Below are 24,841 nucleotides of genomic sequence, written 5' to 3'. Positions count from 1 at the left end.
TGACCATGGAACACCCAGAAATGTGAAACAATACAGCAACGTAAGAACATGAAACATTCCCAAAATATAATTATAAACATAACTTAAGTATGTATACAAACTCAATGAGAGGTGTGAGCTTGCTTTTGCCAGGTAATCTCATTTATATTAGGTCTGATTTGAGACCCAATAATCTCTCGTCTCATCTCCTCATCAATAAAAATAATAATAAAAATTTATTATTTAAACCCCGCCCATCTGGCTGGGTTTCCCCAGCCACTCTGGGCAGCTCCCAACCGAATATTAAAAACACAATACAGCATTAAACATTAAAAACTTCCCTAAACAGGGCTGCCTTCAGATGTCTTTTAAAACTAAGATAGTTGCTTATTGCCTTAACATCTGATGGGAAGGCATTCCACAGGGCAGGCGCCACTACTGAGAAGGCCCTCTGCCTGGTTCCCTGTAACCTCACTTCTTGCAGTGAGGGAACCGCCAGAAGGCCCTCGGCGCTGGATCTCAGTGTCCGGGCTGAACGATGGGGGTGGTCTTTCTCTTTCCTGATCTTTCATATTTGCCAGGGTGGCACTTCCTGTTCTGCTTGAAGCAGCAAAACGGGACATGATGACCCTAAATAGGACTTACTTCTAGATACATGACTCTAGGATTGTAGACTATGCCACATTTAGAGGAACACATGTAGCAGTGCTGGTGAGGCCTTTAAGAGATTTGTCACTTACTTCACCACCACCCTTGTTATCTTCAAAGACCCATTTCTTCAACATTCATTCCTATCAATCTAGCAATGCTGCCACAAGTCTCCAGGAATTCATGAGCATTGTGATCCAAAACTTCACCATTAGTACTAGAGCTGGGCAAACTTCCCGAAGCGCCTCTTGAAATCATTCAGAAATTACCCAAGTCTTTCCCACCACAGTACAGCCCCCACCCCCAAAAAAAGTCAAGTTTTAGGAGCCTTTTCCTTCCCCCACTCAATTAGTGGCTCAATTAGTTTCTACAGAGCAGGGAGATGACATTGTGGAGGCCAAATGCAATGGAAGGGTGTGGATGATCCCTGTGTGTGAAGAAGGCCTTCACCCATACCCGCCATTCCCCACCCTTAGATTTGGTTTATACATATCATGAAATCAACCCCGTTCAATGTAACACAGTAGGGGCTTTGACAGCCAAAGCAATGCTAGTTCTGGCTGCCAAAGTGCCTCACACAATCCCTGGCTGACGAAGACTTGGCCGTGTGAAGCATTTGTCTACCAGGGAAGCTGGCAATTCTTCTCCTGCTTGGGTTTTAATCAGAGCAGATAATAATTTAGGTGCTTCATACACTCAACTCATCTTTGAGAGAGTCTTTTATGACCTCCTGAGCTCAGCAGCTCAGTTGTGAGAGGACTGATGAGAGACATGAATGAAAGGATCTGGCCCTTGAAAAAACGAAACAAGTAGAACTGCGGTCCAAGTTCTTGAACGTTTTGCAAAAGTTCAATGCCTTGAATAGAAACTAAACCACAATCTTATTTGGAAAGTAAACTGCCCAGTAAACCATCTCAGGCCCTGCGATCATCAGGTGAGGCCTTGTTGGCGCTGCCACCACTGGAGGTTGTCTGGTTGCTGTTGACCAGTGACAGGGTCTTTTCAGTGGCATTTCCCTGTTTGTAGAATGCCCTCCCTGGTGAGGTGTGCCTGTCTCCCTTGTTAACAACTTTCAGGAAGAGTTTATTAAAAACCTGATAGTCGAAGGACACACTTCCTGATAACCTTGAGATTACTGGATGAGAGGTTTTGTTTTGTTTTGTTTTTGCTGTCTTGACAATGCTTTTCAAACACTGCTTTATTATTTTTGTGTTTGCTACTTCAATGTCATATTGTACGTACTCACATGGTTGCACACCATCCTGTTAACCATGCACCAGAGCAGTGACACCAAGAGAACATCAGAACAGTTGCTTCATTAAACAAGGGAATAAACAGGTCTAGCATTGAGGCAACCTTACACAGAACTAGGGCTGAAACATACAAAACATAAATCCCACTGACTGAGATAAGAGGAGCAACAGTTGCAGTTCCTTTTAACCCTTTACCACCATATAATCGCATTCAGGGAGAAGAGAATGACATATACAGTGGTACCTCGGATTAAGTACTTAATTCGTTCCGGAGGTCTGTTCTTAACCTGAAACTGTTCTTAACCTGAAGCACCACTTTAGCTAATGGGGCCTCCTGCTGCTGCCGCGCCGCAGGAGCCCGATTTCTGTTCTTATCCTGAAGCAAAGTTCTTAACCTGAAGTACTATTTCTGGGTTAGCAGAGTGTGTAACCTGAAGCGGATGTAACCCGAGGTACCACTGTATTAAACAGCCATACTCTGTTAGACAAATGTGGCGAAAGAAGCTAAGAAGATACCATCTTGGTTGGGGGTCCTGGAAGACATTTTCCCTGCCTTTGCAGGCCTTTTTCTACCTGGCCTAGGAGGGTGGGGTCCTGACTGACTGCAGTTACAAAAGCTGAGGCTGCTGTAGAGGCCAGAGGCCATCTTGGATGTCTCTTAGTGCAGACCCAGGTCATCAAGCCTGAGCTTCCACAGCCACCACCCACCATGAACCACCATTGGCAGGATTGGCAACAACAGCAACAGATATGCTTATGATAATATTTTATTCTCTTGCTAATTATGCTGTTTTAATTGTGCATTTTACATTTGACTTCCTTTAGTAATGTTTTCTTTTGAAATGCTCAAGATTTTTCTTTGTTAACTTTGCTGTGTTAAATGTGCACTCTGTAGTTGCCCTCCTTTGTAATGTTTAGTTTTGACATATTTAAGCAACTATTTCAGTTTCCTGTTAATTATGTTGTTTTGAATGAATATATAATATATCTGATTTTCTTCAAGTAATCTGAACCTTCTTCTTTTATTCTGGATTGTTTTATTTGATGCTTTAATGTGTTTTAAACCACTTTGAGATGTTTTCTTTAATATAAAGTGATATGGAAATGGGAATGAATGAAATGAAAATGAATAAACGAAAAGAATTGATGACAACTGTGATGACAAGATAGATTACACAACATAGAGTAGGGAAAGATGACCTTGAAACATTTGTGACTAAATGACTGTGGGGGACAATGGCTGAAACCACATTCCCTTGCCCAATTCAGAATACACAAAAATAAGGCTGGAACTTGTCAGAGAACATCACAAGCAGCCAAACTAGCCAGGAGCAACTTTCTCAGGAAAACCATATATGTTGTAAACAAATCTCCCCTAATTCATTAATGACCAGCTAAAGATTTGTGGTTGCCAGCTGTGTTCTCTTTCAAGGATTTTGTCCCAAACCTTAAAATATACTTCCAAAAATGTGAGCATCATCTCTCCCCCTGCATATCCAGAGCTGGAAGGAAGCCTTGGAAAATAAAATTGTGGATCCTTGAATATGCACCGATAAACGAATTAATGCATCACAATCACTGCCTGCTTTCTGATGAACATTTTATTTGCAGAATGATAGCATAGTCCAGGCATCCCCCAACTCAGCCCTCCAGATGTTTTGGGACAATGTCCACCATCCCTGACCACTGGTCCTGTTAGGAGGTTAAGGGGTGATATGATAGCCATGTTCAAATATATAAAAGGATGTCACATAGAGGAGGGAGAAAGGTTGTTTTCTGCTGCTCCAGAGAAGCGGACCCGGAGCAATGGATCCAAACTACAAGAAACAAGATTCCACCTAAACATTAGGAAGAACTTCCTGACAGTAAGAGCTGTTCGACAGTGGAATTTGCTGCCAAGGAGTGTGGTGGAGTCTCCTACTTTGGAGGTCTTTAAGCAGAGGCTTGACAACCATATGTCAGGAGTGCTCTGATGGTGTTTCCTGCTTGGCAGGGGGTTGGACTCGATGGCCATTGTGGTCTCTTCCAACTCTATGATTCTATGATTCTAGCTAGGGATGGTGGGAGTTGTAGTCCCAAAACATCTGGAGGACTGAGTGGGGATGCCTGGTATAGTCAGACTTTGAGGCTAAATGTTTCATTTGCACCCTCTATCTTCCTCCCAGGAAACTCGGGGTGGCATACAAGGGCTTTAATCCATTGTATTCCAGTTCTCACAGAAATCCTAGTGAAGTAGCTATGTCTCAAAGACTATAACTAACACAAGGTCATCTAGCATGATTCATTGTAGAGCGTGATTTTTAGCTAAGTCCAGCACTCTATCCTCTTATCTAAAATGTATGGTCTGCAGATGAAAAAAAAAACGTATTAACTCATGCCTAACCTCATTATATTCAAACATCTGCTGACTTCTTGCATATTTCATTTTACAGTAACACTCAGAATCTCTTTAAGAGTTGGTATCAATTATTTATACCATTTCAACATTTCCCATTCAATCATTCATTCATGCAGTACAATTTGTCCATAGTAACCTTTTGCCCAGTCACGCCCACTTAATGAGATGTTAATATAAAATAGGGAGAAATGCTCAGATTCCAGAACACATTTATAATAACTTGGTAACTCAATATTAATAATTTGCCAAAGCCTAAAAATTGACATTTTATTCCTTAGTACTGTATGTAAGTATCTTTTCCTAACAGGCAGTTTTTAAACAATTAAAGGGTGGAAAAACAAACATATTCACCAAAATGTAAAAGTATTACTTGTTAGTTTTAGTCCTTTTCTCATTTTATAAATAATTAGCATGATAAGCTATCATTCATTTGACTTATTGCTTGTTCACTACAAAAAAAGTCTAAGGATATGAAGAGCACAAAACCAAAAAGTATGTCTTATAATAATGTCATTACTGTGGCGTTTGCCCATTCTTTGGGAATACGTTTGTATCGGGGGAGAGAAAGGATTAATAGGTTGACCAATAAGAAAGCCCGGAGGCGGAGCCTACCTGATTTTGAGGCTCAGCCCAGAGGTTTTGACAGTTAATTTGGTTGGTTCTTTTGGCGGGGTGGGGGGGGGAGATAGAGGAGTCAGAGTGAATTAAGAGGCAGGGACAAGACTGAGAGGGAATAGAGTGACAGCATTTCGAATATATTTTAAAACTTGCTTGTGTTTGAAATAAACTTTAATCTTCATTGTTAACTCTACCTGACTGAGGCTCAGTACTTCACCGGGGAACCCTGGGTTTTTCCCCACAAAATTGGTGGCAGTGGAAGAATAAAGTAGTGGTGTACAGGTTAATAGTCCGTGAAACGACAGGGGACTCTGTACGAACATCATAATTACAATGACCCAGCAAAATTTCAGCAGCAGAACATTTATCAAAACCAGTCAATTGACTGGTAGATGTTAACGATGGCACCAGGCAAATGCCGCAGGGGAGAGCTTTCCACAGGAGGGAGGCACAACTGTTCAACCAAAGAAAATAGCACACAGAAAGAGACACGGGTCCAGCCCTTTTGCAGGGTGAGGCTGCTGCCTTGGGAGGCGGAAGACAACCCAGGATAGGCATCAGCTTTGAAACCTACAAGAGTACTGGGACCCAGTAGCTGCCCCAAGCTGCCAGTTACTGACACTGCCCCTATTTACCGAGTACCTGTCTCAAAGTTCCATATCACTCTGCAATCCCATACTTTCCAATCAGCCCCAATGAGATTTATTCCCACGTACGTCTGCATAGTCATTTAGCATTACGAATAAAGCACTCGGCAAACGGTACAATAAATATATACAAGATTTATTTCCTGAACACAATGTAGGCTGTAATTTAAGAACTTTTTCAACGGCTGATGCAGAATTAAATAGCATGCCAATTTTATCCAGCAGAATGCAGAGAATAGTTGGAAAACACAGCTTCTTCAACTCAAATATGTGTTGGCTCAAATTCATGTATCTGCACAATGCTATGTTCTTAGCCTATTTAGTCAATAGAGGCAAAAATTAGAACAGATGGGAAGAAAATTAAGTTCAAGCCAGATACATTTTTTTTAAAAAAAGTAATAATCTCTGAAGTCATATATTCAAAAACATTAGTACATTGCTAGAGGCATATACCTCCCATTGCCCAAGGCAGAACCAATTCTTCAAAAACACCATATATAGTAGATACTTACCCAGTTATCTTTTAATGGTGGTGTAAACATCACATTCATTCTTCCAAACCTTTCTTAAACATGCTTCAGTATGCATTTCTGACAGCACAGACCACATGCCATAACTAATTTATATGCCGGGGGTGGGGGGACCAGAGAAGATTCTTTATCTTTTAACTGCAGTTCCCTAAGGTCTACAGAAAAGTCATGACCCCAAGAGTTCAACCTATCTCACGTTTTGTAACTTCTGTAAGATGCAATCTACTTTCACGTCCACTGTTCCACAGAGCAGTTGTTAGATTTCAGTCACTGTGAATCTGTTTACAGTGGAACCTCTGGTTACGAACTTAATTCGTTCCGGTGGTCCGTTCGTAACTGGAAACTGTTCTTATCCTGAGGCGCGCTCTTGCAAATGGGGCCCCTGGCGCGTGCTTTCTGCTCGCATCCCGGGGCAATGTTCGCTACTGGGAGCAGCTACTTCCCGGTTAGCAGAGCTCATAACTTGAAGCGTTCACAAGGAGGATGGTTTGCAAACAGAGGTATTACTGTATATTACCAATAAACTGGGTTAACAACTTACAGACTCAATACAGCCTCCACTGGTTTGCTTACAAATACAACAGATTTTAAAAGGCTGTCTGAGGCTAGAATGTTAGGACAGGCATTTCAGAAAGAATGCAATTACGGAGGGGCCCAGGAAAAGTTGTATGCATACAGAAGAGGAGGGTAATGAAAGTATTGCATTTCTGTAATTTACACATCTCTGTACTCCTCTTGGTCCTTGACTGGGGGCTCAAACAAGCCTCAACTACAAGCCATGCAGAGGTACTAGCAAGAGGAGGAGACCACTGATGAGTCATTTCACCTCCACTTCTGCAAAAAGCAATTTCAAGAGAAGGGCATTAAATCAGCACTGTTTCTGCTGACAGCCTTTACACTAGTGTCTATGCTCTACAGATGGGATTACCTGGAACTGGAAGAAAGGATGTACACCATTCCTCTCACCAGAATAGATTTTGGAATGAGTTATTCTGACCTCCTGTTATTTTTTAGTTTTGGGATATTCACTATGAGTATAATTGAACTCATCCTGTACATGCAGACCCTGAAACAGATAAATTAAAACATGCATGCACTATATTGTATGAGCAAATTTAAAGTCATGGACAGGGACTCACAGTTCATTTGTTTCACGTTTCGACAGGTGTAAACAGTAACAATCTAACTATCTATCGTGGCAACCCTAGGAAGTCAGTTGTATGCAATAACCCAGGCATAGGCAAACTCGGCCTGCCAGGTGTTTTGGGACTACAACTCCCACCATCCCTGACCACTGGTCCTGTTAGCTAGGGATGATGGGAGTTGTAGTCCCAAAACTTCTAGAGGGCCGAGTTTGCCTATGCCTGCAATAACCTAAGGTTAAGCATGATAATGATTCATGAACTGTAGAATGCAAGGTGCTTTAAGAATCTTAATGAAAATAGGAAGAAAATGCTAAATGCCTTTACAACTCTGAATAGTGACAAGCGCAGAATTTAAACATCTGCCCTTACTGCACTTTTCTGCAGCTGTATTAAACTGAAAGGTTGACTGGAACAGGGTAGCACTGCTAGGTTTATGCAGACTCCACATCACTAAAGCATTTGTTTTCTTAATGTTGAGTTGTAAAACAAATCAGTAACCCACAGCTGCTTTGCTCCTCACCATTCATTCCGCTACAGCACTGTGCCACCGTGGCTCAGCACAGAGGCAAAATGACTGGGTAGGAGGAAGCTAGAATCTCTTCTCTTGAAGCTCATGCATTTGCTCATTCACACAACATCATGGTTCGGCTTAGTGTTTAGCGTGAACTAAGCCATCCTGTGCAAACATAGCAATGCAACCTCTTGATGTTGAATTCAATACAGAAACCTTCCAAAAGGGCCCCCACACACTGAGCTTAATGCAATAGAAATGTATTAGATCAAAAAGAACGAGTAAACCACCATTCTAGTCCCATTAAAAAAGACAAAATGTTAAATAAAATAAATAAAATGGTTAAAATGCAGTAACTTGGTACAGTATTTGCATGCCGACTATTCAGACTTACATGCGTTACTGAATGAAGTACAACTCAATTCCTGTAACACTGGGCACCATGGAATTTTCTGCCAAAGGATAATGGAACCCTCCATCGTGTAAGCTAAGCAAAGTTTATCATAATTGCTTGCTCTAGGCTGGGTTACACCAGTAATGCCACCAATGATTTCTTTCATCCCCAGCGTAAAGTAGTATTACACTGCTAGCACTGTACTAAATCAAAGTCTGTAAAGCTTCTTGATTGTCTTCACTGATTTATTGCAGGAGAAATCTACAACTATAAAAACCTGCAATTGATTATACTTTAATATCATAGAAGAGATAAATATATGTAGCCATAAAACATCTTTTGAATGTCAAGCTCTGTTGAACTGAAACAAGATTTCAAAATTACTAGCATGTCAATGCAATTCCAGAAGAGCTGCAGAAGCAAAAACAAAAACACAGTTATGAACTTATCAACATAAATTTTAGGAACTACTCTTACAAAGACACACATTGACCTTAAATAAGGGGACTTGAAATCCATGAATCCTCTAATGCTTAATAACTTATTTAAAAGTAGTTAAAGGCTGTATATGACACTAAGGCTGCGTTCCTTTAGTCATTTAATTAAGCAAGCCTCATTGAACTCAATGGGATGTACTTCTGAATAGACTGGTCTAAGATTACAGAATCATAGAATTTTAGAGTTGGAAGGGACGCCGAGGGTCATCTAGACCAAACCCCTGCAATGCAGAAATATCAACTAAAGCATCTGTGACAGATGGCCATCCAACCTCTGCTTAAAAACCTCTAATGAAGGAAATTCCACCACCTTCTGAGGGACTCTGTTCCACTGATGCAAAGTTATTCCTGATGTTTAGTCAGAATTTCCTTTCATGTAACTTAAGACCACTGGTTTTGGTCCTCTCCTCTGCAGTAGGAGAAAACAAATTTGCTCCATTTTCCAAATGACTATCTTATATCCTTGAATTATGGTGCTGGAGGAGACTCTTGAGAGTCCCATGGACTGCAAGAAGATCAAACTTATCCATTCTTAAGGAAATCAGCCCTGAGTGCTCACTGGAAAGACAGATCGTGAAGCTGAGGCTCCAATACTTTGGCCACCTCATGAGAAGAGAAGACTCCCTGGAAAAGACCCTGATGTTGGGAAAGATGGAGGGTACAAGGAGAAGGGGACGACAGAGGACGAGATGGTTGGATAATGTCTTTGAAGCTACCAGCATGAGTTTGACCAAGCTGCGGGAGGCAATGGAAGACAGGAGTGCCTGGAGTGCTCTGGTCCATGGGGTCACAAAGAGTCGGACACGACTAAACAACAACAGCAATCTTATATCCTCTCAGTCTTCTCTTATCCAGGCTAAACATACCCAGTTCCCTCAACTGTTCCTCATAAGGCTTGGTTTCCAGACCTTTGATCATCTTTCTTGCCCTCCTCTGCACATGTTCCAGCTTGTCAATATCCTTCTTCAATTGTGGTGCCCAGAACTGGACATAGGTACTCCAGAAAATGGTCTGATTAAAACTGAATAGAGTAGTACTATTGCTTCTCTTGATCTGGACACTATGCTTCTGTTGATACAAGCATTAACTTTTTTTGCTTCTGCATCACACTGTTGACTCATGTTAAGCTTGTGGTCTACTAAGACCTCTAGAACGTTTCCCCATGTACTACTGGCATGCCAGGTGTCCTCCATCTAATATTTGCGCAGCTGGTTCTTCTTGCCTAAGTGTGCAACTTTACATTTGACCCTACTGAAATTCATTTTGTTAGTTTTGGACCCAATTCTCCAATCTGATTGTACTGCAGGAATCTGATAGCCCCATTTGCACAGGAGTGACACTGAGTTCAATGAGACTTAATACGCAAGTAAGTGTGCACGAGATTGCAGTCACACAGATTAGCCTGCCTGCATATTAGCTGAGGTGTGTATCTAAATATTCCTCAAAATACATAAGATATGCAAATCCACTTAATGTTAAAAATTAGCTACCACAGAAGGGCAGTTTACATATACATAGTGCTCTGATTATCTTCCTGCACCTCCATCAGCATTTGAAGTACATTGACAAAAATGGTGAAACTAACTCTTCCATCTTGGCTTTGGACTTGGTTGCAAGAAAGATTTTAGATACCATGAGAAGGGGTGACAAATTTATGAAGTACGAATGCAAAAGAAGAAAATGTCCTTGTGTAGCACACTGCGATGAGAAGCTGAAGAACATAAAATGTATTAAAATTAATATATTCTGAAGTGCAGAAGAGCTTAGTCATATAGAGATTATACTTTCATGAATGCATAAAGTATAACCATTGTTAATAGTGTTCTGTTACTCTGTCTGCTTATTTATTTTATATTAATCACATTCAGGAAAACTGACCCAATAACCATAAATAGCTAACACAATTATGTAAAAACGGGGGAGAATGGATTCAGTCAATTCATATTAAATTACCAAGAAAGAGTTCATTGTAATACATGTCTGCACAGAATATTTGCAGCTAGCAATCTAAAGTCATAATCTGCATTTCAGGGTTGTTTTTTAAGAATCAAAGAATATAAATAGAAAAAAGTAGAATTATTATTTGTGGGGATGGACAAGAAAATTATTGGAAACATCCCACAGTACAGCTTCAGTTCTTCAAAGAGCCTGTCTGTTACTTATAGCTCAGTTGTTTTGTTGTGTCATCTGCGTAAGGGAGAAATAAACGTTCCACAACAAAGTAACAACAAGATGTGGAAAAAAATATGCATGCCTTTGGTGAAGGAAAATGGATTGGTTTACTTTACTTAAATTACATGGCAGGGTGTTTCCTCACTTTTAACTTAGGCAGAAACCCTGTGCGGCTGCCCACAATAAATGTAAGGTACACAAAAACTGACAAACCATGCCTGGGGCAGGACAGAATGCATAGGATTGTTCCCATGAGTACTCTCGCTATCCCAGCAGGAAGTCTGGCAGGACCAAAAGCTTTAGGTACGCCTCATAATCCCTCTGGAGATCTAAAGAAGTTGGCCTGAGGTCCACTGGAACCTTCTGCTCCTGCTGGTAGTGACCAGAATAGCTATCTAATCAGAGCATGTCTATGGACATCCTCACCTGCCCCTACCAGGGAACCTGGAGTGCTCAGAAGGTTCAAGCATACCTCATGCTCACTACAGGTATTCTTCTCCCCAGAAGTAGGAAAACTCTCATCTCCTTGTTTAAGGAAGGTAAGCCAACCTTAATATATAGTCATACCTCAGGTTACAGTGTTTTTTCGGGTTACGCACCTGCCGAAACCCGGAAGTACCAGAACGGGTTTCGACGGTCGCGGGTTTTGGTGGTCGCACATGCACAGAAGTGCCGAATCGCAACCCACGCGTGCGCAGATGCGCCACTGCAGGTTGTGAATGCTGCGGGATGTGAATGTGCATCCCGCATGGATCACGCTCGCAACCCGAGTGTCCACTGTATATATATCTATACAGTGGTACCTCAGGTTAAGTACTTAATTCGTTCCGGAGGTCCGTTCTTAACCTGAAACTGTTCTTAACCAGAAGCACCACTTTAGCTAATGGGGCCTCCTGCTGCTGCCGCGCCGCCGGAGAACGATTTCTGTTCTCATCCTGAAGCAAAGTTCTTAACCCGAGGTACTATTTCTGGGTTAGCGGAATCTGTAACCTGAAGCGTATGTAACCTGAAGCGTATGTAACCCGAGGTACCACTGTGTGTGTATATATATATATATATATGCAGGTTTTGGTGTCTTCGGGTGTCTTCCCGTGTAAGAGTTGGGGTGTCTAGGCGACGTTTCGACGAGGTCTCACTCGTCATCTTCAGGCTGGTGCTTTCGGCTTCTTGTTACTGGAACAGAGCAGGATCTCAGTGTTTGAGTTCCTATAAATACTGTTGAGGGGGTGTGGTGTATAGCCTCCAACGTTCTGGGCAGAGAGGAAGTTCCCAGGTTAGTGTGCCTTTTCTTCTTTTGTTCCTTAATTACTTGAGGGATATCTTGAGTGATTTCTTGAGTGATATTCTGAGTACCACTTAGGTGGGTCATTAAGTGTGGATTAGTTGCTAAAGCTTTCGTGTCTTGACCTCTTGAGCTTGTGAAGAGTTTTTCTGAGAAGATGGCTGTACTGCACTTAGTTGTGCTCTGGCTTGGCTTCGTGTATAGGGGCGAGCTGTGGTTTTGTGCCCTGTGCCAGCCAGATCTGTGTAGGGATTGCAGGGGGGTGCAGCATCCGGAGGTGCCACTATGGTTTGGCTACTGGATGGTGTCTGTAATTTATCTGTGGAGAGGGTCTGGGTTTGGGTCTGGTGTGGTTGATTGGTGATGGCGTTCTGTGTGCCTCTGGTTCTGGTGTCGGTTTTTGTGGGGAGGGCTAATTTCCAGATGTCTGGCAGGCGGGACGTGTCGTCGCGCTTGTTCATGTTGTGAGGGTGTTTCTCTATCTCTATCATATATATATATGGAGCATTTTTAACATATGAAATAATTTGAAAGTGTCAATTCCCCCCACTCACCACCCAAAATGACACAGTCCACTCTATGACATCAAAACTGTTCCACTTCATTCCCACTTGGGGATGGGTGGGTGTTTTATCTGGGAGGTATTCTTGCAAACAGAAGGTCCCAGGTTCAGCCTTTGGCATCTCCCGGTAGGGCTGGTAAAACCTGAAGAGTCACCGCCAGCCAGTGTCAACAATACTGAGCTGGATGGGACAAAGGTGTGACTCAATATAAGGCTGTTTCGTATGTTTCAATTTTCCATTCTTCTGCACGTGTGAACAAGGGAGAAATAATCTTCAATAAAATACAGGGCCTCCCCAGTGACAACTCCATGCTCTGGAATCTTCTTATAAGAGAAGCACATAAAACAACAATGAGGAACCTGTGGTGCTTCAGATGTTGCTCAGCTCCAACACACATCATCCCTAACGAATTAGCATGTTGGCTGGGGCTGATGGGAACTGGAGTCAAATAGCATTGGAAAACATTTAAAGTGCTTTTATTATTTTATCACTTGTTGTTTGCCACCCTGGACTCCTTTTAGGAGGAAGGGTAGAATATAAATTTAATAATAAATAAACATCTGGAAAACCACAGGTTCCCCAACACTGACATAAATCCTCCTCCTTATTGTCTTTAAGAAGGCAACTTAAAACTTTTACTTTTCAAAAAGCATCACATTGTGTATCTGCTAATTTTGTCCTTGATGGTTTCTATTCTTAACATTTTGACTGATGCTTTTAATTTTAATGTGATATATTTGCTTAATATTGTTGTTTTGAATTTTTTGTACACTACTGTCAAATCTGTACAAAACAAACCTGAAAGCATGGCAGATGAATGTAAAAAATATACAGAAAACATTTGTGGACAGTGTGTATGTGTGTGTGAGAGAGATGTTATTCTCCCTTTAATTTTCATATAAAAAATTACCGGTATAAGAAATTGTCTTACTCAGTCTGCAATAGGAAGGTGAGCTGAGAACCGGAATTTACTACTGGAACGTTGTACTGTATGTTAGTACTATTCAGAGAAGGCCCACTGAAATAAATGACTATGACTAACTAAGATCCATTAATTTTATTGGGTCTACTGTGAGTAGGAAATAGTTGGATACAACCATGCACTTAACTGCTGATCTGTTTGCAGGTCCAAGCTAAAAGCCAATGTATCAAACCTCCCCAACGCTGGCAAGAGTACAATGTTCAGAAGAAAGTAGAGAAAATATATGATGGCTAAATGCTTCTTCTTTGGTTGCAGAAATTTTAAAAACTATCACTAAACTTGTTGTATTTGGTAGCAAAATTATAGCTAAGTAAAAAACAAATTAATGCAAAGGAGGGAGAAATAAGCCATCCCTTTTTCAAACCGATAAAGCCTAATTTCAGTGTTCCTCAAATTCACCCATGCATACAAAGTTTCAAAAACTTAAATGAAGAACAAAAAAAAAAATGGTTTGAGCATTTTGTTATTCTGTTCATTTCTTGGAGCAACTTCATTGTCAGCCAAAGATTGCAGAGGGAATATTTAAAGATGCTGGTATCTCATTCAAAGAATCACAATAGTGTGAACTGTGTAGCTAGGGCTTAGTCAGGTGACATTCGCACAAATTTCCCCTTGGTACATTGAGGGAATTGCCATCACAGATGTATGGCAACTCATAAGGTAAAACAGATGCCCCATTGCTGTTCCTAATCCAACTTTTTGAATAGGCACTCTTAAACGGCAAAATACATCTAGTAATATGGAAAGAACCATTCTAGGTCATGAATTGCAGAACAGCAACAAAAAGTGACTGCAACCAGCAAATGCATACTACTGTACTGAGTAGTTCTGGGCCTCTCCTATTTGGATACAAAATGAGAGGGAGATTACATTAGTCACCCAAAACATCTCTACCAAGAAAACTGATAATGAAATGCCTGCAAATTGAAGCCATTTCCCTATTCCTACAGAATCCGTATTAGACTGTTGCTCTGACCAACTTCAACCCACGATGTAGTAATCAGGAGTCACAATGCTCTTTGGAAATAGGAAAACATTGAACAATTGAATTCTGCACAGTTTGCTTTCTTCCTATCATTAAAACCTCCCTTTTCCATTCATTCTGTAACCACAAAACAAATGGGAAAATCTGACCTAAGGCTGGGAAAAGGGTTTTACAAATTCCTGTTCTATAAATCCATTTGCAAATTATTTCACAGCGCTAGGCATGGAAGGGGGAGCTAACAGTCTCTCATGAGACTTCCTTTGCAGGCAAGGCACAATGCAAAGTAGCAAAAAAGTAACAAAACAGTAGAAAAGAATCATTTCAAAATATGCAAATCAGTTACTCTGTTATTTTCTTTATTGATTCTTATATGCTAGCTTTATACATCAGTGCAACCAGAATTTTTTTCTAAATGGAATCTCTATTTAAAGGTTTTTCTTGTTTTTAATGAACATATTTCAGAACTACCAGGTAACATGTAATACTGCCCCCAAGCTATGTCCTATAGGTCTAGAAAGTGCAGAGGAGTAAATAGGATGCTTGGAAATACTAGAGAACTAAAGAAACAAGGAATAAATTTAGTTTTTTTGATGTTGTTTTTAATTACGTAGGACAAATTTTCTGATTCTACCACCTAATCTTTTATCATTGTATTAGAAGATATATCATATCTTCCAAGAGATTATTGTAAGTCTGCACCCAAGAAGTTTCCCTGGATCCTGAGAATTTCAACAACTATCAACCAGTGGTAGGTATACCCTTCTTAGGCAAACTGCTTGAATGAGTGGTGGCCACATAACTTCAAAAGTTTCTAGATGGTGCATTACTTAGATCCAATTCAGACCAACTTTAGATCCAGTTTTAACAGAGAATCTGCAAATATAGTCTTTTACCACTCAGCCTTTTAAAATGTTGGGTATTGTAATCTGCAGTATTAATTTCTGGTTTTATTGATTTTTGTGTTTCATGAAAGCTTACACCAATGCTATTGTTACTCTATTCCCTTATAAACTGCTCTGTGAAGCTTTTGGTTGAAGAGTAGTATATAAATGTATAAAAGAAAATACAGGAATAAATAGACATATAAATCATATTGGGTTTTTTTAAAAAAATTAAAAGCTGTAATGCATCATGCATGGTATTTCTTTTAAAATTATTATCATTTTGTTGGCATTTCAAAAATGACAGAAATAGAATTGATAAAGGCAATAGATAGAAGTGGTCGTGCAAGTATCTCCTACCAAGAAATCCTTTCAATAACTACCTATGTATGCAGTGTATGGCTCAAAAGCTGCCATGACAAACATGATGATTGCCCTGTGTAATTGGTTAGATAAAGTGATATTCTTGCTGAGAGTGCCATCAAGTGTTATCATTGGGAAGGGTTGACTCAAGTCTCATTTTACTCCGATTAACCACAAGGTGATAGTGATGCTAAATCATGTTGCTTTTGAAACATGCATTAACTCTTTTTAAAAATTAGCCCCAATTTCCATTTACCAGTTGTCTAAACTACCAAACTTGAAAAGCTATCAACAACTGCCATTTCATTATCAAGCCAAGGATCTCCAAGTCAGGCTTCTTTTTCAGAAGCTGGATACGGTGTTCAGTCATAAACCGAGTCCTTCTGTTAGAGATCACGGACTCCTGTTCATTCTGATTCAGGAATAATTTGATTTACTAGAGCTGCCACCTACAGAATCAGATCATTGGTTCATACAGCCCAGCGCTGTCTACTCTCAACTGGCAGTGGCTCTCCAAGACTGGGGGTTTTCCAAGCCATATTATACAATATGATTACTGGGATTTCAAAGGTAGAAATAACGTCTGGGGTGAATTTCCAAAATGTGGCACTTTGTCCTGGATCTTAGGCAAATCAATCAAAAAATCGCAGGGTTTGGGGCATTTTTGTACAACAATTTTATTTTAAAAAAAGGTCAACAATTTTGGGATCTTACAAAAAAAGGGTGCCCTGGTTTATACTTTTTGAAATATGGCAACCCTAGATTCACTGGATTAAATTTAAAAACACAGTGGGTTTCTGGATTGTCTAATCTGTTCTCCTAGGTTTTGGAAACTTCTGAGCAGGCCTACAGTGGCTTTACAAATATAAGGATATAACACTAAATGTAGTAATTTGTCCTCCAAATTCCATGGGAAGTGCCACAACTCCTGAATCTACTATCAACTTCTGATAATTCCCCATAATCCAAAAGAAATTATAGACTGTGTGCAGCATCAAATGGTCTTCATCTAATCAACCAGACATATACAAAGGTGACTATAGAGAGCTTTTCAGTGCCTCTTTTAAAGATTAGCAGACAAGAAAATTACAGACCCTGTAGATCAGGTATTTTGGTCCAGCGCTACAAATCTTCTTCTTCATTCACAACCGAAACAAGCATGCCAAGCACACTCTACATGCTTTCTCTCAAAGCATGCTGGGTTTTGAACAACTCACTTCAAAATAGAAAAAAAGGGGGGGGAGATAGGTAGTCAACATGATGCCCTCAGATGTTGTTATACTACAACTCCCATGATCCCCAGACAGTGTAGCCAATGGTCAAGGATTATGGGAAATGAAGTCCAACAACATCTCTGGAGGACACCATGTTGCCTATCCCTGGGCTACACAGATAGGACAAGTCACACACCCACGCATGCAATACTGATATATTTCACGTTAAAGCAATAATGTAAAGTGATGGTGAAATCTTCCATATATATGCACACAAGCTTCCCAGGCAAGATAGGAACATGGAAAGCACATATGTACAAGTATTTGAATGATGTGCAGTTTTCTTTTCATACATGCCTGATTAAGACAATACAAAATTTAACACTACTGTCTTTCCCAAACAAAATTTTATTACACTTAGACCTTGTCCTGACAAGAGAATGATAGGTGTTTCTTTGTTAGTAACCTTTCAAAAATTAAACCGAAAGTCAGATATCAATCTTTAAATAAGTTACTCTTAGCTTCAGATCTGACACACAGTACAATCCCACTGGAACTTTTCCACACAGGTCCAACATTGCCCAACATTGAAGTTATGCCCATGACTATTGGGTATTCTGTTCAGAACCCTACATTAGAGAAACAATCATACCTAAATTTCTAAGAATGCTTGGTGGGGGGCTGTAAAGTTATTGTATTTATATTCCATAGGGCTTTCTTTCCCTAGTTCTGTATGACCATAGGATACATATAATGAAAATATAATGAAGATATAATGCCTACATTCCAGCTTATCTGGAATCTCAAAATTCTGAAATGTCAAAGTATGCACATCAGTTGCCCTCAAGACAAAAATGACCAAGACTATCAGGAAGTCAAACTTTTTAAAGATCCAGAACTGATCAGGATTTCTGCAGCTAATGTTACAAGCTTCTATTAAATAATTCTGTCAAACACTCTTTTTAAATCATGTTTCATGTGCCTCTGAAACCAAGATGCGTTTATAATGAATACATTTCCACACCTGTCTGCATGCATCTCAGAAATGTTATTTGCAGTGCCATAAACGTCAGAGAGAACCTCTGTTATAAATCCTTATTTCTTGTTTATGGCTTTGTCCGTTAAAAAAGTCACTCTCATCTGAAACTCTGCATGCAAGCATCTCAGTCAGAAATCAAATTCCTTTTATAACAAGTTTCCAAAGTGCCCATAAAACTTCAGCCACAACCGTCAAAATTGGGTAACGCAGCTTGCGCTGCATTTGGCAGCATTATCACATGCTGTTGAAAGGGATTAAACTACAAGCCTAGTTGAATGGGGGGGGGGAGAGAGGTATCCAATGGTCTTTCTGACCATCTGTGTATACAAGAAGCTGCCACCTACAAAATCAGATCATTGGTTCATACAGCACAGTACTGTCTACTCTCAACTGGCAGTGGCTCTCCAAGACTGGGGATTTCCTAAGCCATATTATACAATATAATTTTCAATGCAATCCCCAGGGACTGAACTTGGGACTTTCTTCTTGAGAAGTATGCACTCTGTGATTTTGGAAAAAAGCAAGATGTAATATATGTCTGCAGTCAAGTCAACTGGTAAGAACAACAACAGTGCAATCCCGTACAAGTCTATTTAGAATCATGTTTCTTTAGTTCAATGGGATTTACTCCAAGGTATATTGGTATAAGGCTGCAAACTGCAACCTAAACGACATAAAAGCCAGTTCTTGCTCAATCCTGGAATGCATAAGTGGGTCAGAACCACCCTATCAAATGCAGCCACGAAAGATCCAAGAGTGATAAATCAGTAAGTCACAGTATCTAACACTGAGAAATGGACTGGCAAATACATTCAAAATTAAGAGTACCAAGCATTAAGGAACATGTTATAGAGAACAGCCCTAGAATGGCAGGATGACCTGCCAATCTAAATGATCCAGTAAGATTAATTGATATTTTAATGGTGACCACCTATTTATCTGCAATCGCTTACCAAGAGCAAACTATGAAGCATGAAATAACTATCTTTTTTGTCTCAAGAGGATCCCTGATTTAATTTATTGTTTATAAACTGGAAATATGAAGCAAAGCAAGTTTACTCTCAAGGAATCTTTTTGATTGGGGGTTGTTAGAGAGGGAGACTGTAGTTTTGTCACCCTTCTAATTGGATTATATAAAACAAACACTTCAGTTTACAAATAAAGCAATGCTCAATGAAAGCTCGTTTTTAATCATCAGCAGAAAGCATCTGACCCCTAGTGCTCACAAAAGTGAGAGCAAAAAAAGATATTCAGTCAGTAAAGCTAACATTATAGATCGGTTCGAACAGAGCAGCATTAGCATCTTCCATTGCTCATGCTGCTAAAGAGAAGCACAGGAGAATGGAGCAGTATTTTTCCCTAGCTCCAAATGTCAGGGGTTGTTCTTTTAAAAAAATTGTTTTTAGGGAATGCATTCTGCATTCAGTACTGCAAGATAACATTTAAACACAAATTAAAGACACGGGGAATGTGATTGTTTTACAGGTGATTTAACAATAAAATCCCATGAGTAATGCAGATGGTGTGAGTCATTGACAGCCCTCTGTAATAATCATTGATAATATCTACACTTCCAAAACAGACCCCCCCACACACACTTTAATATACAAGAGCAATATAGACCCAGGTGGGGCTCGTGTGGATTAATCTGCCTTCATTTATTTTACTGCAATTGATCTTGAGATTTTGCCTTGCTGATATCCTGTCCCCATTTTAGTTTGGGGGCACATTAGAAACTCCGCCCCCCCTTCTCCTTTGAGCACAGGAGTAAAGGAATGTGCTCTGTGAAATGAAAGCACAGAGCTGTAAAGCTTGCATATCATTATTACTAAATAACATTTTATGCATCCGATGAAGTGGGCTCCAACTCCATGGAAGCTTGTACCACAATAAGGCTGCAATCCTAATAAAGACTTCCTTCTGATTAGGGGCTTGCACTGCAAATCTATTAGTCTTTAAGATGCCACCACACACACACACACAAAACCAGTGAACTTTTGTTTATGTCCTTTACTCTCAGAGGTGCCTATTTGTTTGTTCTCTGCTTACCGTCCCATCAACCTAACGCAGGAGTTGTTTTGTGTATGTTTTTATAATGAGTTTGTTCTTACAAACGAAGTGACAGCAAAGGGGAAAAGGGAGAGGTAAGAGGATCTGCTTTCAGACAGTCAGCGCCTCAGAGAACAACCCCTGGAGTCTTCTTTCCACCCCACAAAATGCAAGGTTTTCGTCGACTTCGCCTCTCTTTGGCAGAGCTAAAAAAAAAAAAAAAAAAAAAGGAGGCTGCTGCGAACGGCAGCAGAAGAGGAAAGGTGACAGCTGGCTTTTTGTTTTGCTTTTAAGGCGAATGTGCATTCGGAAATGATGCCGGCAATAAAAAAAAGGGACCAAGCAGAGAGCGGCGAGGAGATGGGGAAGAAATAAAAACAAAAACTTGAGCCTGGCGCCTCGCAAATCACATAGCAGCGCCCTGTCTCAACACTTAAGCAGGAAGAAGCAGCTCAGAGAGCACGAGAAATAAAAGGACAACGCCGAAACGTCTCGCAGCTTTCCCACCAGCTTGAAAGCAGCCTCGGCAGGCATCGGTACCACCATAAGACACCCCCCACCCCCCAAATAAACTTCGCTCCCAAAGTTGAAAGAAAGCAAATTGAGGCGGTTAGGAAACGTGACACCTCTCCCTCGTTCCCAACTCTCTCGGCAGACGAGGACCGAAGAAGAACCCCACCACCAACGCAGGCTGGGCGGGGCGGAGACCCCCACTAGCTTCGTTGCAAAAGTTCGTTGTAACCCCCCCCCCCATTTTGTTCTAAACCCCCTGACAGAAACTACCCCCCCCCCGCTCCGTGCCCTAGTTCGGCAACCCACCTGCCGTCGTCGTCCTCGGCGCGCTCTGTTCCGGTTTTATTTTCCCCCCCTCCTCCTGCGCCACCAGCACTTCCACAAGAAGCAGCCGCGAGCCTTGGGTAAGTAATCCTGTGCGGCTCCTCCCGCAGCGCCCGCCGCCTCTTCTAGAGCTGCGACAACAGCGCCGCGCTCGCCGGCCCCGCGATGTTCGAGGAGGGAAAGAGAGGAGAGGGCGAGGGGCGGAGAGAAGAAGGGAGGAGGAGGCGCGCGGAGCGAGGCGCGCGGGAAAAGCAGGGGAGGCTCTTGCGCAGCGCCGGATTCCTCCACATACACGCGCGCGCGAGGGCGCGCGCACACAGACAAGACGCTCCTCTTCACATCTCTCTCATGCACACACAGGCGCGCGCGCCTCTCGCACGTTCTGCCACCTTTCCCCCCTTCTTTTTAGCAGCGCCCCCCCCCGCCCCGCTCGCCTTCCTCCTGGCACAAGGCGACGTCACCTTGCCGAAAATTAAAAATAACGGCGTGTGTGTGTGTGTGTGGACGGCGGCGCGTTGGTGGTGAACGTGCCTCGTGTCCCTTCTTCTCCCAAGGGCAGAAACTGTAGAGGCTGGGTTTTTAGGTATTACTATATTTAAGTACAGTGTGTGTGTGTGTATCATACGAAAGAGAGCAACCGCCCTCGCTCTTTGCCGTTTGGCAGAGCCCTGTGGAAAAGGCACTCTGCACATGCTCGCTGCTGCTGCTGCTCCTCTCCTCCTTCGCCTCGTTGATAAAGAAGCGGGGAAGGCGCGGACGTGGGAGAAGCGCCTTAAGGGGCTCGCTATCCGCAACAAGGCAGAAGCTGCAGTCCTGGGTGCGTTTAACCAGAGGACCCCAAACCCTGGACTTATTTCTGAGGCGATTTGCGTTGTTGGGACTAAGTTGATCCCAGTTTCCAGTGCTTCGTGGTTGCAGAAGGGAAACAAGCCTGCCTAACACTAATACGACTTCTTTAGACCGATGGGCGTTCTCCCTCCCCCCCCCCCAATATTTGGTATTATGACCACGCGATGAGGGAAGTTCTCCTGAGGATACACCCCACCAAAAAAATAATAATAATACCTAGGCTGCAATCCGTTCTTATGACCTCAATTCTGCTCGCTCAGAAGTAGGGCATGTTTGGTTTCACGATGTGGGCAGGTTTGCAGTCTTAGTTCATTCCAATGGGACCTACCTGCACTTAAGCATGGATAGTAGGAGCAGACTCTCAGGAGTGTCAAAAGTCTCTGACATGTGAATTCCCTAATCCGTATTACAGCACTATGTTTTATCAGGCCATCCAAAATGTCACATTACCTGACAAGCCCCCCCCCCCCAAGATAAAACAGATGCCATTATTTCCCAGTGATACATGAAGCTGACTCACAGCTGTGTTTATATGGCTGACCAACCTGGTGGACCACGTTTTTTTTGCTCACTCAGTTTCTGCCAGGGGTGTTTTAGCCAGAGGAAAGGGGTTCCTTTGCATCCCTCGCAATCTCTTCAGACTAATGTTGGGAGTAAAAACTTCGAGAGAGAGTCGACCTGCCCTGCTCCCTCCTCTCACTTTTCAATAACATCCCCTTAGCCAGTTATTTATTGTCATTCACAGACTGGGATGAGCTGCAGGGCATTTCTCTACCCTTGGCTTGAGTTTCAATTTGGAGACGCTGAGCTTTGCCATCTTTCCCTTTAGCACTGATTGCTCTCTGAGTGCTGGGGGTTGAGGGGGTGGGATGGGAAAGAAAAAAGTCTCTGCTTTAAATAAATAATCTTCCATTTCAGCAGTCACACAACAGCTTGCCTGCGTTAAGAAGCCTTTGGCTTGGGCTAAAGCCAGAGAGTTGAAAGGAACTCTTGCATCCTTTTACAGCGCATAGCTATAGAAACCAATCTGCCTGGTTTGCTGCAGCCACCGGTGTGCAGTATATCAGCACCAGGTTCATTTTGCATCCCTAAACAGAGGATGTAAACTTGTAAGAGAAGCTGCACAGTCTCCAGGATGTTCACTACTCCAGTTACTAAGCCCTGACTTCTCATTAACTGATTTGTCCTATCTGAAAATACAAAGTGTGAATGTCCATGTGCACATGTGAGTGAGTTAGTTAGATAGAAAGACAGACAGACAGAGAAATCATTCTCCTAGCCAGACTGATGAGGCAACCCGAGAACATGGGATGAATGAATCTAGTCTGAATTTGGCAAAGAGTAAAACAGTCATGTCAACCCAGCCCACTTTATTGTGGTGCTTCTGCATTATCATGTCACTGCTCCAACCACTATGTGGAGGGAGTTGCAAACACAGTGAAGGGCTCACAGAAACAACTTCACCACCTGTTCTGTTCCTGAAACTTCAATTTAGGTCACCAAATTGGGGGTGTGAACTTTCCTTTCTTGGAGGTTTTTAAGCAGAGGTTGGATGGTCATCTGTCATGGATGCATTGCAGGGGGTTGGACTAGATGACCCTTGGGGTTCCTTCAACTCTACAGTTCTATGGTTTGCCTTCAGATTGAACCAACCAACAGCAAAGATGCACCACCGTGTTTGATGATGTGCACCCCTTCCTCTGAGAAACCTGGCTAATTTTATGAAAATTGATTTTATTTCTTCCAAAACAAATGTTTTCCCCAAATTAGGGAGTAAGCCCCCACAAAGTATATCAGAAGTATTGTGTAGTAATAAAAAGTTTTAAAACTTGTTAAGGCTGCTTAGAAGCTCCCCCCCCCCCCCGCCCGACGCTTTATTGCATTTTTAAACTGGCTCTGAAGACTTTTGTATTCCGCTTTTATAGATTGAGTTTAATTTGACTATGGAACCGTTGGGCTGTTCTCAGGGACGCGGACTTATAAAAAATATTGGGGGGGCCCGGGAAAGCTCATGAATAATAAATAAGCTCATGAATATGCAAATAAAGTGGCTCCGGCCCTAAATAGGGCAAGCCACGCCCCCCCAGCCAGCCGATTGGCTGGCTGGGAGGTGTGGCCAGTCGGGATTCCCCTGTTCTCGCGGGATTTCCGGCAGTGCCTTGGCAGTGGCGGTGGTGCTGCGAAGCAGCGAGGCAGGAGCCCCCGCCATTAGGGCGCGCGGCTGGCTGGCTGGCTGGCTGGCGAAGGAGCAGGTGGGGAGGAGGCGGGGGACGGCGGCGGCGCTCTGCTGGAAGGGCGCCCGAGATTATTGGGGGGGCTCGAGCCCCCTCAAGCCCCATGGAGTCGGCGCCTATGGCTGTTCTTCTATCTCGTGTTTAATGATTATGCTTGGCTTATTGTTGTTTGCCTTCAGATGGATATGCTGAGTCTTTTTATTGATTTGTAGTTTTTTGATAAGTTTGAAATGGTATTTGTGTATTGTTTATGGATGGCTCTTTAGCTTTTATTCTGTGTTAGATGCTTTGTGAGGATACTCTCTTAGAAAAGAATACATCTAATTAAAAAATAATAATACATTTTCCCATGTAGGGAATGCAATGCAACCTTCTTGTCATCAGGTAGTGGTGGAGGGTCCTTACGTTTTCAAAGTGCAGACCAACCAGCCTCAAATTGAAGACACTTAAATTATGGAAGACTACAGCACACGGGTGGCGCTGTGGGTAAAACCTCAGCGCCTAGGACTTGCCAATCGCATGGTCGGCGGTTTGAATCCCCACAGCGGGGTGAGCTCCCGTCTTTCGGTCCCAGCTCCTGCCCACCTAGCAGTTCAAAAGCACCCCTAAGTGCAAGTAGATAAATAGGTACCGCATTCTAGTGGGAAGGTAAACGGCGTTTCCGTGTGCTGCGCTGGTGCCGGCTCGCCAGAGCAGCTTCATCACGCTGGCCACGTGACCCGGAAGTGTCTCCGGACAGCGCTGGCCCCCGGCCTCTTAAGTGAGATGGGC

At 42.2% G+C, this 24,841-nt stretch overlaps 1 protein-coding gene across 3 annotated transcripts in view; it reads right to left on the bottom strand.

Moving 5' to 3' along the window:
• Positions 1-21,270, bottom strand: part of LOC310701129 (contactin-3-like) — a 164,839-nt gene extending 143,569 nt beyond the window's left edge. The window contains exon 1 of one of the 3 annotated variants that reach the window (XM_083491446.1): positions 20,970-21,270. The gene's annotated coding sequence lies outside the window, so the exon portion shown is untranslated. Of the gene's footprint in view, positions 1-20,965 lie in introns of all 3 variants that reach the window. The other 2 variants (XM_083491447.1, XM_083491445.1) reach the window with 2 other exon arrangements.
• Positions 21,271-24,841: the final 3,571 nt, after the last annotated feature.

Source organism: Podarcis liolepis (genome assembly GCF_965112155.1).
Source record: "Podarcis liolepis genome assembly, chromosome: 2".
Taxonomy (NCBI): domain Eukaryota; kingdom Metazoa; phylum Chordata; class Lepidosauria; order Squamata; family Lacertidae; genus Podarcis; species Podarcis liolepis.
This window is presented reverse-complemented; position numbering and strand designations above follow the sequence as displayed.